Here is a 15,425-nt window from a genome sequence, read left to right on the forward strand (position 1 = left end):
TGCAGTCAGCCAAGATTTGCGTCACTGCACTCCAGCTTGGGCAACAGAGTGAGACCCCGTCTCAAAAAAACAAAAAGCAAAAACAACTGTATAAATCATTACTGAAGGGAGCTGGCCGGGCACAGTGGCTCACGCCTGTAATCCCAGCACTTTGGGAGGTCGGGGTGGACAGATCACCTGAGGCCAGGAGTTTGAGACCAGCCTGGCCAATATGGCAAAACCCCATCTCTAATAAAAATACAAGAATTAGCCGGGCATGGTGGCAGGTCCCTGTAATCCCAGCTACTCAGGCGGCTGAGACAGGAGAATCACTTCAACCCGGGAAGCAGAAGTTGCAGTGGGCCGAGATTGTGCCACTGCACTCCAGCCTGGGCAACAAGAGCAAGAGTCCACTTCAAAAAAAATAAAATTAAAAATAAAAATAAAAGGGAGCTAATGCTTTTCATTTAAGGGAAGGGAGAAGAACATTCAGTATTTATACATCTCACGCACACATCTGCAGTGGTGCCCTGAAGTATTCAAGATACACATGCCTACAAACATAGCTCAAAACTACTCACCAAGTTACATGCTAACAGCACATGCACTGCAAGAATGCTACATTATATTTTTAAAGCATCTATGTCCAATGTTTTAGCATACTGGCGGCTTTGCCTTCAGGTGCTGTATGCCTAAATTGTTACATGTTTAGTCATTCATTTTAGAATTTATGACTTGCTTTAGACAACAGAAATATATTTAAACGTAAGCTACTAAATTAATGACTTAGGGGAAAAATTACTAAATTAACTTGGAAGTTAAACTTTGCAAACTGAATTTGTTGGACCTCATGTAAGCTAGATGATCAGTTTTTTAAATTGTTGTGTGTTTCCCTCGAGGATGGAAGTCTCCTCTTTTCTCTCATCCACTGTGCACACCACTGCAGCCTGTGCCTCTTGTCCACCGTGCCACAGTGCGGCCTGCAGTTTACCCTGTACCACGCCTTCCACACCTTAGTCACTTTCAGGTAAGTATAACTAAGAAGGAAATGAAAAGCAGATAAATGACCTCCACCCCCACATCCAGGATGCAAATGTTAAACATTCATCAAAGTAAAACCAAAAAGCCATGTTAGCTCACGATTGTAACTAGTAGAGTTATGTGCATGGCAATTTTAAAAGTCTAGTTATGTAAAAACCTAATTGAAAGTCTCAAGAAATACAAAGTTTATACAAAAAGACATCGGCAGGCATTGACAGTGAGGAGAGGGCTTCACTCTGCATCCAGCCTGTCCTGGAAGCCACGGCCAAATGCCAGGTTGTATAAATCCGAAAAGCAGAAAAAAACAAGTATTGAAATGTGTACAGTCTCAGCAATGTACAAATTCAATGTAAGATGCTCAGAAACCTTGAATTTCCAATCAGAAAACAGGAACATGAGCAAGTTCCCCAGCAGTGCCCACCTTCTGCTTACGGCACGTGTAACAGGAACGCTGGCCACCTTGGGGGGACAGAGGCTTCCTGGTCACATTTGCTCTGGCAGTCGCACAGCTGGCCCCGCCACAAACACCTGGCTAATACTGAAAAACCACCCGCTCCCTGGGCTTTGCTCACTCTAGCCGGGAGAGCATATTTACAGAGTACATTATCGACTGAGTCCTCGTTCAATCCGTCAAACTTGTTGAAGGCAGGGCAACCCCATTCCTGGCCCAATTAAGTGAACTGAGCAGAGCAAATGCCCCCAGTTGGACGGCACTCAGTCACGACAGCAGTGGCCACTGTTCACAGGGTGCTGGCTTTGTGCCGGGAACAGTTCCAAGCGTCTTCTTTCTGTCCGAAGAATGTGCACTGCAACGCTGTGGGGCCATTTGCAACGTCCACCAGAGTTCTGAGGCAGCCAAGTCTAGGCTGTCTGTGGGCCTCGCTGCATGGCAGTCCACGTCCCCTGCAGACAAGACTTCACTGCAGGGACCGCGGGTTCCAGGGCTGCCTTGAGGCACATGCTCCCTTCACCACTTCTTCCTGGCCCCTGACACCAACCCTCACCACCACTGCTGCCAACACTTTATTTTCTCATGGCTCCTGAGGGGCCTATTCTTTCTGCCCTTCCCTGCTCCCTGCGTCCAGCTTAGAGGATGCCCACATCAACATCAACGCTCACGTAATCACCACCCCTTCCATGGGGCTTGATGCCTAGGAGTCTCAATATCAGAAAGTCAGATTCCTGTGCTTCTTGGAGAATTTCTTCCCATTGTGGAAGTAAAGGAGATAAAATTCTAGGTGCCTGCAATAACCTCATTTCCACAGCTAAGCAACTTCAGTAGTAGCACAAAACAGAAAAGCTTTTTTTTTTTTTTTTTAACTTTTTTTATACAAGCTAAAAACAGTTTAATTTTTACATCCACGTTCTCATCAGCTCCCACCTGGTGAGCAGGCAAATAGTAATTTTCAAAGAATCAAATTGTTCCATAATTTTAACACTTGGCATTATCACTATTAAGCAAGAATTATCCCAAAAATACACGATGATCTTGTTCTCACATTCAAAAATTGGTTGTCACACAGTGAAATAGCTCTTAATGCAAAGGAATGTTTCTTTTCAGGTTTCTGTTCTGGGAAAAAAAAAATCTGGCAAAGAGATAAACATTAATTATGTAACTATCCAAAATGCCTCCAAGAAAAATAATGTCATCCAATTAGTTCTTTAGAGTGTTACAAATGCAGCTGAGTTTTAACAGTAATTTGTCCATAATTATCAAAAGAATCTTCAGAAATCTTGATACTGAATGGATAACCATAAATGGATATAAAACGCAAAGGCAAAGCGAAAGAGTTAACATTTGGGGTAGATTTTGGCCCCTATTTTTAACATACACATAGTTATTTACCTAGCTGAACTATATCCCTCTCCTCCCTCCTAGGCTCTTCAAGCTGATTTTGAAGCATAGACTGGCTTTTGGTACATGAAGCCAGCTTTAAAAGATGTCAGGATCGGGCCGGGCACGGTGGCTCAAGCCTGTAATCCCAGTATTTTAGGAGGCCAAGGTGGGCCGATCACTTGAGGTAAGGAGTTCGAGACCAGCCTGGCCAATATGGCAAAACCCTGCCTATATTAAAAATTTTTGTAATTAGCCAAGCATGGTGGCACACACCTATAATCCCAGCTACTCGGGAAGCTGAGGCAGGGAGAACTGCTTGAACCCAGGAGGCGGAGGTTGCAGTGAGCCAAGATCGCACCACTGCACTCCAGCCTGGGCGACAAAGTGAGACTCTCTCAAACAAGCACTTAGCCCTCAGAAGAAGCTTGAGCATCCCGTGCCCCAACCAACCCAAGGAATCACATGGCAATGGTTATCATCTGATTTTGACACAATAAAGTTCTATTCTCCTCTCTAAACACAATGGTAAACACTTGCCATCAGCCCACAGAAACTCCCAGGACCCAGTAACACCGGACGAGCAAGATTAATGGGCCACGTATGCAGGGTTCAGCTGCAGAAAGTGATGGCACCAAGAATGTGTGTGTGCTCAAACCAGATTCCTTGCTTTCAGGGTGGAGGGTCTCCCCGGGAAGATCATCCAGCGGGATGGTTTCCACTTCCACCATGAGGAGGAAATGGGGGTTTCCAGAGGACACTGACAGGACTTGGGACTACTTCCCCTTTGTCCTCTGTTCTGTTACGGGATGAGGGTGGGCTGAAGGCAGGTTCTCCCTACATCTTCTGGGCAGGAGAGATGGAGCTGACAAGTGGACGACGGCTTTTCCAAAACATTCCCATGTTCATAACCTGTTATCGACCAGCTTTCCCTGGAGATCAGTGAAGCAGCATCATTGATTCTCTTCCATTACGGACAACCCGGTGGTACGGGAGGCCGGAGACGGCATCCGCGCTGGGTCAGCCTCTGCGCGGCTCTGAGTCAGTCACTTGTGCCTGGGCCTCAGCATGCTCATCTGTCAAATGGGCGGCCCCACAGACCAGTGACTTTCAAGCAGAGGTCCAAGGAGGTTGCCCAAGGACATGGAGGGGGAAGGGGGAAGAAGAAGAAAACTGTCCAGGGAATGGGGGGGGGAAGGGGAGGGCTGTCCAGGGAAAGGGAGGGGGGAGGAAGAGGAGTGTGGAGGGAGGAGCAGATGGGGGGTTCTCTGAGGAGGAGGACCAAGTTTCTGAGGTGTCTTGGAGTCAGAGGTGGCAGTGGCTTGGGCTCTAGGCCCTCTGCTGCATAGTTTTAGGCTTTAGCTATATTTGTGAACCCTTTAAAAGATTTAATTTGAAGAAAACCGGAATTGGGGATACCTTGCTTCTAAAACACAATTTCTCAAGCCTAAGACTAAGTGCTAGGCATTGCTCATTCTGTTACCATCATTTCCTCCTATTTAAAATCAGCCGCACACCGCCAATTCTCCCTTCAGTGTAAACACCACCTTTTCTGAGGATCTCAAACAGCAGAGCGAGCAGCCCGTGATCCCGGCTGTGTGCACGAGGAGCGAAGAGCAGAAGTGCGGTGAGGGCTGTGGACGACACGAGAGGCCGAGGCCCAGCACCTCCCTGCACCGCTGTGCTTTGCCAGGCCTAAAGGACACCATCACCTCTGGGGTGAACAAGCAGCACAAGCTATCAACACTTATTCCAAAGGAACAGGAAGAAAATTCAAACGAAGTTAACACAGTTATCCCAAACACAACCCTGCAACAGCCCAGAAACAGGAGGGCCAGTGAGCCTGAGACGGGCGGTTCCCACAGTGGGACAGCGACATTGGCATTAGGGCTTTTTGGCAAAAATAGACAAAAAAGATAACATGGGCCACCCATTATTTCCTGCCAGTGGAAAGACACCCACAGGCCCCCAGATGCCAACGGCCCCCTGGAAACGAACCCACGCGGTGCCTCGGGTCTTCACACGAGCAGGCACGTGGTGTCCTCAGCACCCCCGATCGGGACACACACACCACACTTGGCTCCCACACCTGAGGGTCCAGGGGAATGGCAGGAAGTCCCCGCAGGGCAGGGCATCCTGTGAGGTCAGTGCGGGGCTACGCACCTCAGAGGGGCCCCCGGGCAGGTGCTGTCTCCCCAAAGGATGAGCCAATCCTGACCACACCCAGTTCGCGGTGGCCTCCAAGCCGAGTGCCAACATCTCACGTCCAAAGGGATGCACAGGTGCCTGCTGCACGTGGAGCCCAAGCCCCTCGCAGAGCTCAGGACGAACCCAGTGTCCAGGTCCGGGGCCGTCACCAGCCAGGAGAGGCGTCTGGGGCACTTCCCAGCAATGGCCGTGGGAAGTAACAACTCAGGCCCATCAGGGGTTTCCTCATTATGCAGGTTTTAGAAGTGAACACAGAGGTTCAGGTCTAGTGGCACAAACATCGACGGATCCCATGGAAATGCGGGCATGGCCCCTACATCCCACCAGCCTGCATGGCTCCTCCTTTCTACTCCCATCACACACGTCCCCACCCAGCCAAGCCCCTTCTCCTTTTCCCCACTGGATTCATCAAATCAAATCTCACTGTCCTTGGCAAATGTACCATTAATTTGTTTACTTCCCAGAACAAAAGCGCACTTCCACTTAACACGACACCCCAGCTATGATAGAAGAGCCTTAATTCAGACATGACATGGAGGAACAGAGGGAGGAGTGGTCGAGGGCTGTCCTGGAATCAGCAGCTCTTTTCTGGGGAAAGCCTCCATCCCACCCGAGTCTGACACTCGTGCCACACTGTCCCCACGGTATCTGAAAGCTCCATGAAGACAGGGTCACTCTGACCCCTTCACACCCACAACGCCAAAGAGGAGCAGGAGTTCAAGAGAAGTCTCCTGCTAGTGGTGAAGACAGGAATAACTCCTTGTGGTGTCCAGAATGTCAGAAGAAAACAAGGCACCATGTAGATGCCTTCCAGGTGAATTTTGGAATGATTCTACCGAATGCCAGTCATCCTTTTTCAGAACAAAACCAATACCGGAGAACATGTGTCGCCAGCAGAGAGATGGTCCTTTAGACGGCTTACAAACACACCTACGTTACGCTGAATTTATCTCAAGCCACCCTCTCTGCGCTAATGTAAAAAGTCTCCTTTATTAACCAGTAGCCTTTCTCATCTGGTGCTTTTTAACAAGCAAAAGGGTCCTGTAATACTCAGGCATTGTCTAAAACGTCAAATGGAAGCCTAGAATCCTCTTCTGTGCAGCTTCACTGCAAAGTATTTTGACATGAGCCAAATCGTGCTATTTCTACACCTTCATAGGAAACTCAATACTTCATCAAGGAGACAGCATGATTTCTGCTAGGCACAGAAACTGGTGGGGTGGGAATGGGGCTGAGGGAACATTACATAGAAAGCCCCAATAATCACCTGCATGAGAGCCACACTGGCCAGCAAGCCCCGGTCGGCTTGGTCTCTACAGTCACAGGCGTGAGGCCCGGAGGGCAGACACCTGGCACTGCTGCCCACCCCAAGGTCGTGGCCTCTGCCCCTTCTCTGCTGCCCATCAGTTCCAAACTTCTGGCAATACCGCCTGCTGCCCCCACTGCCTGATCGACTCTTTGTGAAAAGCAAATGTTGCCAGGATAGCTTATGAGTGCATCTGCCAGGAAAGCAGCTCCGATTGACGTTGAAACCCCGTTCTCGCACCCCTGGCAGCTCCCCTGCCCGCGATGTGTACATGCTTGCAGCTCTGACCTCGCTCAGTGTCCACACAGGTTCTGTCCCCTGGAGAGCCGAATGCAGACTCAATGTTGAGTCAGAAATACACAAAGAGGGTGACGGTTACGAACTGCCCGCCTGTCCCTCAAAACACAGGTTGAAATCCTCACCCTCAATGTGATGCTGTCAGGAGGTCTTTGGGAGGTGATGATGTCCCGAGGCTGGAGCCCCGTGAATGGGGTTTGTGCCTCAGAAAGGAGCCCAGCAAATCCGTTGCCCTCCCACTGTGTCAGGGCCAGAGAGAAGGCGTGCGCAAACCAAGAAGGGGCCCACACCAGAACCCCCCCATGCGGCACCCTGATCCCGCCTTCCAGCCTCTAGAACTGGGAGAAACAAATTCCTGTTGTTCATAAGCCACTCAGTCAACGGTGTTTCGTTACAGCAGCCTGAGCTGCCTGAGATGACAATGCTCACCATCCTACAGAGATGGCTACTCCCCTCTCCCAGAAAGAGGGCTTTAATTAAAATCCCTGTCTCTCCTCGCCGCCACCACAGATCTCATTCCCCCACCCCGTAAGCCAGCAGTTGCTAGGATTAAAGGAAAAGGAGGATCGTTTTAGACCAGCCCCTCCATTCCTGTCTGAAGCCTTTGACTTTGCCCACTTCCACGGTGGCCGTGTCACCGGATTCCCCATGCCAGCTCTGCCTCTACACTGGGTCCCAGGCTCTGGACAGACTTCTCCAGCTGTCCATCCAGCACACCCATTTCCCCTTCTCCTTTGCAGATTGTCCTTCAATATCCAACCACCCTCTCTGCAACCCAAGGCCTTCCGATCCAGCCATTCAGGGTGAGCTCAGCCGTGCACTGGAGTCCTTGGCTCAGGTAACCCAGGCCCAAGCCATTGGCACCAACGATCTACTGGCTGTGGGGTCTGCACAGCCACTAGCTGCCCCAGCCACACCAGGGCCTGGGAGGGGAGGCAGAGGAAGCTGTGAAGCTGCTAACAGCTGTGCGGGGACAGGGGTCCCTGAGATGAGGAGGATGCCATGGAAGGAAATTCAGAGAAAGAGCCCCAGGGCTGGACAGGTCATGCCCAAAGCCTGCACTGCTGAGTTTTCCAGGTTTCTGAACTCAATCGCTGACCCACACAGCACATGTTTCCTGAGTGCTGACACCGCGTGGCATTGGATACGGCAATAAAGCAGCTCCCCACATACACGGGGCCTCCGTCCTGGCGGGAAGGCAGGCCTGGGTGCCCAGCTGGCACCACGAGCCTGGGAAGGGGGCCGTTTCAGAAGGACAGTGGGTGCAGCCTTGCCAAAGCCCAGCAGTCACCTGCACTGCCACAGCCAGGCTGAATTCAGATCAACCACACAGAAACCTGACCCTCTCAAGGGCACGCCTGAGCTCATTAGGGACAGACACAGTCTCCTGCTTATCTCCAACACTTTCTGGGCATGTCTAGTTACAAACAGACGACGCAGTCTTGGAAGCACAGATCCCAGGCCTCCCCCCATGCTCCTCTCCTTGGTGCCGTTGACGGGAAGAGGCAGGTATGGCCGCGAGGCCGCACACCCACAGCCACACTGCGGCTGAGACACGGGCCTTTGACGGTTACTTCTGCCAAAGAACTCTGCTCCATCTTGGAGCACACCATGGCGGGCAGGAAGCTCCACCCGGAGAAACAGCGATGCTTCTCCCCAGGGCCAATGGAGGGCACCCACTGCCCTGAATTCAGCAGCTTACTTACATTCTGGAAAACATCTGAATTATGGGGAACAATAAAATGAAAAGGTCACGGAAGAAAGCTTAGAAGGCCGTGTGAAGTCTCAGCAAGTCCAAACGTTTCTGAACCAAGACTGCTGGGGTCGACAGCCTTACAGGGAAAGTTTCCACACGGGCCTTCAACAAGCAATGCTCAGCAGAGTGCCACGCTCTGGGCAGAACCTCAGACACCACAAAGTCACATCAGAGCCAACAGCAACTGAAATACAGCGCTCTCCTAAGATGTGTGCGTTACCTGCAGAAAGTTACTAGACGCTAAGATGGGGGAAGAAAAGGATAAGGTTAGAAACAAATTTAAAGTAATTTCTGCATACAAAAAAATTCTATATCCACTGGCTTTCTTTCTGGGCGTAACTACTTTTACATGAGATGCACATCCCAGTTGGAAGGAGTCTGGGTTTTCCGTGGGTAGAGACGAGGGCTCTCCAGGAAATGTGAACCCTTTCTCACTCGCTGAGCCCTGAGGCCATCCTGACCTGCCTGAGCATTTCCCTGCTCTGCCTCCAGCCAGCTCCTTCCGGCACTCACCTGGCTGCTCCCCAAGCCTGCACTGGCCCAGGATCTCCTCTTCTGCTGCTGCCAATCTTCTGCTGCTAAACTTTCGCTTTAGGGCAAATAAGTTGGAAACTAAAAAGTTATAAGACTCCCTTGTTTTTTAAAAATTTGTCTTTTCAGAAAACAAAGAACACTAATTCTACTTTCATGATTTAATATGTTGCCCCCATCTGCATGTTCATGGATATGTGTTTTTATATATATTTTAATCAATACTTATAAAAGCATGAGCTGTTGGCTACAGTCAGTTTAATTACATTTGATGTAAGGAGTTTGAAATTCAGTGAATTCAGGCACTCAAAATTTAAGCCCTTTGACATCTATTAATCAAATGGAAATATGACAAGTAGACATTACAAAAATCAAGAGAAGTGTTCAATAAAAATCCTGGACTTTTAGATATTTTCACAAATGTAATGTATATATTAGTACACAAACTTGAGCATTTTCACAAATCTTTGAACTCAAATTCCATTCTTAACTTTTACAGGTAAATGAATATCCATATGTGATTTTAAGCAGCTCAAGCATCAGCTCTTAAAAACAACCAGAAATGCTGCGGGCAAATTCCACTGAACAGCAAATAACGGAACTGCACCCAACAACCCAGGTACCTCCCCTGAGGCATCTGGAACATGAGGATTAGGAGCAGCCTTTGCTTTCTGAGGTGCCTGAGAGTGGGGATTCCCGACTCCCCAAGACTAAGAAGGCCTCAGCGATAAGGAAAACTGGTTAAAAAAAAACTCTGCTGGCTCCCTGCCACGGGCTCCTCGATCTCACTTCCTCTCTGGCCCTCAAAGCCTGACTCTTGGTCCCAGCCCTGCTGCTCACTGGGGTGAGACCATGGGCGTCACTGTACCTGTAAGGGGAGAAGCTGGTCAGGATACAGGATCCTGGCTATCCTGGCAGTGCTCAAGCTGATACTGTAATTAATTTTGTAGTGAGTTACTTAATGCAAAATTTAACTTCTGAATAATTTAGATACGTGTATCCTAACAGGAAAATCCTGAACGTAGAACACAGGCCACACCCTCACACAGATGCTATCTGGCTAGCACTCTTTTTTGTTTGCCTTTTCAGTAGATATTTTTAAAAGCAGTTTACAGTTCATAGCAAAATCAGGAGGAAAGTACGGAGTCCTCACATATCTTCTTCCCCAGCACAGGCAGAGCCTCCTTCGTTCTCCTGCCCCCACCAGGCCAGCACGTCTTTACGACTGACAGATCCGCATCAACACAGCACCACCACTCAGAGTCCACAGCACACAAGAGGGCTCAGAGCCTGCTACTGCTCATTCTGTGGGTCTCACAGACGTGGAACGGCATGGATTCCCCCATGAAAACCCTACCCGGAATTGCTTCTCCACCCTACACTCCTCCCATTCATCCCTCCCTTCCCCAGCCCCTGGCAGCCACTGACCGTTTTACTGTCTCCACAGCTTTGCCTTTTCTAGACCGTCCTGTGGTTGGACTCAGACAGCAGGCAGCCTTTCCAGATTGGAGACTCACTTGTCAACATGCATTTAAAAGATCCGTGTCTTTTCATGGCTTAGTGGTCCAGTTCTTTTTAGCGCTGACTAATATCCCAGTTTCTGACATACCACAGTTTATCCATTCACCTACTGAAGCGCATCTTTGTTGCTTTCTAGTTTTGGCAATTATAAATAAAGCTGCTGTCAACATCTGTGTGACATTTCCGCATGGAAGTAAACTTTCAGCTCCTCTGAGTAAACGTCCAGTACTGTGATTGTTCCTGTGGTCGGAGTGCTTAGTTCCACGGAAAACCACCACGCTACCTCCCACAGCAGCTGCCCCACTTCCCCCAGCGATGAGTGAGGGTCCTGATGCCCACACATCCGCCAGCACGCGGTGGTGTGGGAGTTCCAGTATTGACCAGGCTGCTGGGTGCACAGTGACGCCTCGCCCTACGACATAAGATGCGGGCCATCTTTCCACGTGTAGGTTTGTCATCTGTGCATCTTCTTTGTTGGGGTATCTGTCCAGGTCTTTGGTCCATTTTTAATCAGGTTGTTCATTTTTTTGTTGAGTTTTGAGAGTGTCCTGCACGGTTTGGATAACAGCCTTTATCAGATGAGTCTTTTACAGATACATTCTCCCCATCTGTTCCCTGCCCTCTCCTGCTCCTGAGACAGTGTTTTATTTAAAAAAAAACACTTTAGACAGAAGATGGACCTCCAAGCCCATCACGGTTCTCATTTTGGCCATGGTCACCACCCTCCCAGCCCTGGTTCCCACTTTTCCACGATCTGCTGGTCCTGTGGGGGTTGCTCCATACGAAGTCCCTAACATGTCTCCAATGATGGCAACATAAAAGCAGGCAGTTTGCAGGTAGGAAGGAGCTGATGGAGGCCGGAGCAGCATGAGAAGGCCAGCAGCTTCATCCCTCGGGGACACACAGGCCTCTCAGATGTCCCTCCAGGTCACTTCCCAAATGAAGTACCTGCCTTGGCCATGGGCAGGAAGCAGGACCTGGCCTAGATCTCAGCATATTTGACCTGGCACGGCACTTACAGCTGAGCCTCCGTAACCGGAAACTCTACTCTGGGGAGAACCCATTTTCGTTCTCAAGGCTTTTAATTAAGAAATCAAAGAGCAATGCCTGGAGTGAGGATGCAGGGACTCTGCGTGACCCACACACTCGTTTCCACCTGGCGCAAAGGACCCTGGAGTGAGGGTGCAGTGCCTGCTCTGAGTCACCAGCACACTCATCGTTTCTACATAAAGAACCCTGTGAGTCTGTCCCAGGACTTTTTAGCCTAGACTTAAAAACTCACAGCCCAGGACACCCTAACCATTTTAAGAACCTGAGGGGTGGGCCAAGGGGATCTCACAGACTTTGGTGCCGGCTGTGGGGTCAGGACAGGGCGGCTGGGGCTTCCCGCAAGCACTTCCGGGAGGCCGTGCAGTGGCCCGAGACTGGTTCCAGCTCCTGTCCTCGGTTCTCATGCTCAGCAGTGACAGGAGCCCTCCCTTCCAGAGCAGTTCCTGGCTCCAGGCCCTAACGTCCATGTCCAGGCCCCTGGTGGGGCAGCTTCTACCCCAGGGAGGCTGGGACCGGAGACAGCCTGGAGCTCTAGGCAATCCTGGTAACCACCTGCTTTCCGAAGTGGCTGCAGACAAACTCCTGCTTCCAAAACCTGGCACAGGCTGTGTGAGGCCTGGAACGCAGGAGGTGCACTTCACAGAGTCCCTGCTCAGATGCAAAAGCAAGGCTAAGTGCAGGAAAATTATTTAATTACCCTCATGGTCATCAAATCATAGTCACTTAGACCTATGTGTGGCTAGAAGTATACACATTATAGAAGTGTATATAAATGTAAATATATACATGCTTATTTTCCTTTTATGTACCTTACATACATATGTATACGTGCATATGTATAAAACATTGATGATAAACCATAGTTAAGATTTCAAACCTCAGTCACAAAGATCTCACAGGCAAATTACTATTCTTAAATTCTAAATAAGGACGTAACATTTTACATTCTTTCCAACAAAACGTTCTCTATTGGCATTTTATTTTAAAAACCAAGAATGTACTGCATTCTCTCAATTTCTATTTTAAATAATCACTTTCGCTGAGAGATTCTATAACTTCCTACACACATTGATTTCCAACCATAGCTCATTAGTTCAAGAAAAACTGCTCTATGGGACTTTTGCTATTTTAAAGCATAATGATGTCTCTCTCTCTATACCCAAGAATAGGAAGATGCCCGTGCAGATGTTTCCAAAGCAATTCAGATGAGATGGTCTAGACACACAGTTTAAGACAATCACATTTTCAAAAAAAAAAAGAAATCACATTTTCAATGGCAGAAGACCAAGACGAAATCCAAGATGTTCTGAAGGCATCACCTTTTATTTAATGTATTTGTAATTTGAGTGGAACATGACGTCCTAAAAGATAACCAAATAGTGCATCACAGCCCTTAAAACCCACAGTATAAAATCTCTTTTGTTTTAAATACACTTAATTTTGTCACACTTTCTTTTTGTAATTTCAAAATTTCTAAAGGTCCTAAAGCCTCAAATCGGGATAGAATTGGACTTTGGCAGTTCCCAAAGTCACAAGCAGGTTGTATATCCACAGCTATTTGGAATGCGATTTCGGATGGAAGCTTCTATGAACGCACATGGAATCCCTCTGGACTACAAAGGCTGACTCAGCGTGTCTCAGAATGAAAATATATACATTTGTGATGGACAACACAACAGATACTAATTACTAAAACAACAGGAAAGTCTACAGCACTTCTCATACAGAACGAAGGCAAAGTGTTTGAGGAAAAGTCTTTCCAAGTGAAAATATCAGAGCTGATTGGAACAAAGAAGATTCTGAAGAAGATCCTGGCTTCTTTACGAGACTTCAGAATTTTCCTCATCTGCAAGTGAAAATGAACCTCCTGCTTGTCCACTGAGGACAGGGAGAGAACAGGGTAGGATACAGACCTTCAAACACTTCATAGGGGGAGAAAGGAAGACGGGCCAGCCCCATACACCCATCGGCACACACACACCAGCTGTGCAGATGACTCAGCTAACTCTGCGATGGCCGGGCATGTCAATGAGACAGCCGGACACGGGTGACCTGCCAAGAGACAAGATAGCCAAGTTTTGGCGGAATCCCTGGAGGGTGGTCACTCCAGGGCCTCTCAGGTCTGTGCCCAGGAATCTGCATTTCCAAGTAGCCCAGATGAGTTACTGCCCAGATGCCCTCACCAGTCATGGCTCACACAGGCAGCAGGACCCCACATGCCTCCTCCTTCTGTGATGCCTGGCATGGATTTTCCTTAATTGCCGACACCGTGTTCCTCTACATCTACTCTCACCATTGGTCCCGAGTTTACTGAACTTACCAACAGAACAAGAGAAGGGAACTACAAGGGAAAGCATCCACCTGAAACAGGAATGACCAGGGCTCACGTCAGCGGACACGGCAAATGCAGCACATATCTGTGCACGGCTCACCACTCACAAAGCCCACAGCAGCGCGGTTTCCACTCAGAACGTCCGGGTGGCTGTAGGCAGGGAGAAGATGCTGCACAGCTGTTTCTATGCTAAATACTTGAAGGTGTGAATTTTATTACATATAGAAAAATGTCCGTTTCGCATACAAACGTGTGCATTTATGTTAAATACAGGAAAACACGTAATCCAGGTATTTCGGTTCATACCACTGTGGAGACTTTTCAGTTTCTTTTCATACAACTGTCCAACTGGGGCCCAGAACCAACACCCACCAGCTGTGTCACTGCATCTGTTTTACTGTCACACACCAGCCCCACCCTACAAAACAAAACAAAACAAAACAAACAAACAAAAAAAAAAACGCCATGGCACTTCATAAAAAAATAATTTTACAACATTATTAGAGATGACTTGTGATCGTCTTTGAAGAGATTGCAGCACCTGAAGGATTTCAAATACAAGTATGTTCTGGGTCTCCTGATCTCAGGACCCGTCCACACTGGTGGCTTTAACGGTGCTTTGTGGAAACTTCCAGAAGGCATGTGTGTCATGTCTAAGAGCAACCTAGAGTTCACGCCTCAGCACTGTGTGCCTCTTTTTCCTCATCCCGCAAGCACCGTCTTCTCCCAGGGAGCTGGTGCTGTGCCCTGAGGATCTGTCCCACCAGTCCCTGCCAAGTCCCTGGTGCCATTGTGGAGAACCAGCCTCCGTCTGTCCAGGTGTGTTGTGCAGAAAGCAAGTCATCCAAATCTGTTTAAAAAACACACATTTGCGACGCCTATAGGCCTCAGAAGGTGGAGGCAGACAGGATAAGGGCAGCTGTCATAAGAACTGAACATCAAGCCCGTCTGTCTGGCGACTGATGGATGCTGTCTGCAGTGAGCCACTGCACATTTAGCGAGGCTGTCTGGCTCCTCACCTCCGCCAAGCCTCCACCCATCGCGTCTGGCCTGGATTCTCTGACACCTGCATGGACTTCACCTACTTCATTAACTCAGTTCACTAAGGCCCCCTGTACCGCAGCAAGGACGGCAGTGGTCGCACCTGCGGCCACTTATCCTCTCTGCATCTAGCTCCTCTCCCTGAGACAACAGCACCTCTGAAGTCACAGCCTGGCCTCCCAACTCTCCTCCATCCCGGGCTTCTTGGCATGTTGCTCTGCTGCACACACCTCAGCAAATACTGCTGATTAGCCAGAATCACCCAGAAATCTCTTAACCTTGATTCTGGCTGCTTTTGTCATTTGTAGTATTTGTAATTCTGGTGTGATTTGAGGAACAAATTTTAAAATTAGAGAAGATGTGGTTTTTATTCTCTCCTTTCTAACTTGCAACTTTGAAAATTCTAGTAGCAGCAAGGGTTTGTTGAAAGTAACTTCCACCAAATAGAACCTATTACAAATGTACTACAGAGTGTCAAATAATCACATAGATGTAAATAGAGATGCAGACACAGATATAAAATCCAATG

This window comes from Macaca nemestrina, chromosome 8 (genome assembly GCF_043159975.1).
Source record: "Macaca nemestrina isolate mMacNem1 chromosome 8, mMacNem.hap1, whole genome shotgun sequence".
Lineage (NCBI taxonomy): Eukaryota > Metazoa > Chordata > Mammalia > Primates > Cercopithecidae > Macaca > Macaca nemestrina.